This window comes from Triticum dicoccoides, unplaced genomic scaffold (genome assembly GCF_002162155.2).
Source record: "Triticum dicoccoides isolate Atlit2015 ecotype Zavitan unplaced genomic scaffold, WEW_v2.0 scaffold187328, whole genome shotgun sequence".
Taxonomy (NCBI): Eukaryota; Viridiplantae; Streptophyta; class Magnoliopsida; order Poales; family Poaceae; genus Triticum; species Triticum dicoccoides.
Genome location: NW_021228747.1, coordinates 1 through 1,846, shown reverse-complemented (window position 1 = coordinate 1,846; position 1,846 = coordinate 1). Strand labels below are relative to the sequence as shown.

At 52.0% G+C, this 1,846-nt stretch overlaps 1 pseudogene; it reads left to right on the top strand.

Annotated features, from left to right (window-relative positions):
* The first annotated feature begins 371 nt into the window (after positions 1-371).
* On the top strand, positions 372-1,680 carry LOC119344808 (annotated as a pseudogene).
* The last annotated feature ends 166 nt before the right edge of the window (positions 1,681-1,846 follow it).

Here is a 1,846-nt window from a genome sequence, read left to right as displayed (position 1 = left end):
GCAGATGTCTACCCGGCTGGCTAAAATACTTCTATTTCTGCTCTAGTTTGGTCTTTTGAGTTTCTAATAGGATAGACTTTATGTCGTGCTACTCAGGTTTTCGCCCCACATCATTCGTTTGGACGACGAGCGAGTGGTGGGTTTCCTGGTAGTGCGGGAACTCGCTCTACCTCTTTCCTCTCTCCTGACCTCTCTGTTTGGAAATGGTTGTATTTCTGTTCTATGCAATGGAAAGGGGTAAAGCCTGGTTCTAAAAAAATGAAACCGGTATGCTGAACTCAGTCGCCCTCCGCCCGCCGATCGATCCATCCATTCGTTCATCGATATAATATCTTCCGATGAACCCGTGCCTTCATGTCTTGCTGATTCAGGTCCATTGCAAACCACGAGGAGGAGTTCAGTTACTCGCTGGACGCGGAGAATGGGCCGACACACTGGGGCGAGATCAAGGAGGAGCGGTCGGCATGCGGCGAGGGGGAGATGCAGTCGCCCATCGACCTCGCCAGCCCGCATGTCTCCCTGGTGAGCCACCTCAGACACCTCAACCACTCCTACGCCCCCGCCAACGCATTCGTCGTAAACCGCGGCCACGACATCATGGTGCATTTCGAGGGTGACGTCGGGAGCGTGTTCATCGACTACACTGCGTACCACCTCCGGCAGCTGCACTGGCATGCGCCCACCGAGCACAGCGTCAACGGCCGCCGGTACGACATGGAGCTGTACATGGTGCACCAGAGCGCCAAGAACAAGACCGCCGTCATCGGCGTCTTCTATGAGATCGGCGCCCGCGACGCCTTCCAGCACAAGCTGGAGCCATACCTGGAGATGATCGCCAAGCAGCCGGAGAGGGAGGAGAAGGTGGGCGTGGTGGACGCCAGGAGCGCCAGGGGTAGGGCTAGCATGTACTACCGCTACGTGGGCTCCCTCACCACCCCGCCATGCACCCAAGGGGTCATCTGGACCATCGTCAAGCGGGTAGGTTTCCTTCCCGCACTCATTATTTTGTCTAGCTTGGCCGTTGGCACGGTGATTTAGTACTACTATATTTTCTTCACATTGGTTGATCGGAATTTGGATCACTGAAAGACTGAAAGTCCTGTTACATCATATGGTTGGTGCATGCATGTTGAGGTTTTTTTTGAGGGAGTAAATGGTGAGGGAATTGATTCTTTCTGAAACATCTCTCTGGTTCTACAGGTTCATACCGTGTCGCGGCATCAGCTGGAGCTTCTCCGAGAGGCCGTCCACGATGTAAGATTTTCTTTTTCCATGTGTAGTTTCATTCTTTTTCAAATGCTCTTCGGCCTTGTTCGGTTAAACCTCTCCTGGAGGGGATTGGAGAGGTTTGGAGGGGATTGAATGAGATTTTGACTTGTATGATATTTAATCCACCCCAATCCACTTCATTCCCCTTTAATTTTGTTGCAACCTAACAAGCCCTCATGGAAGCGAGCATTTATAATGCCAAAGCGACATGAAAGCTGCCTCCAGCTCGGCTGATCTCCACTCAACTGTGGACTAACACTTGATTGAGTGAGTATAAAGAAAGAAGGGAAAACTCGGACTGATTTTCCTTCCACCATACATGCAGGAAATGGAGAAGAACGCAAGGCCGCGTCAGGAGGTGAAGATCGAGACATCAGCAGGTTCTGGCCCATCCAGCAGAATAAACACTGATTATTGCAGTGCTTCTCTGCTTAATTAGAGTTTCATAGTACTTCAACAACCTCCTTTCCTCCTCCTCAAGAAAAGTCTATTCCTCCTCCCGCCGGCACTGCTGCTGATCCACCCCACCTCCGATGGCCTTTGGGCCATGGAGGTGTGGAGGATTTCGTCCCCCCTC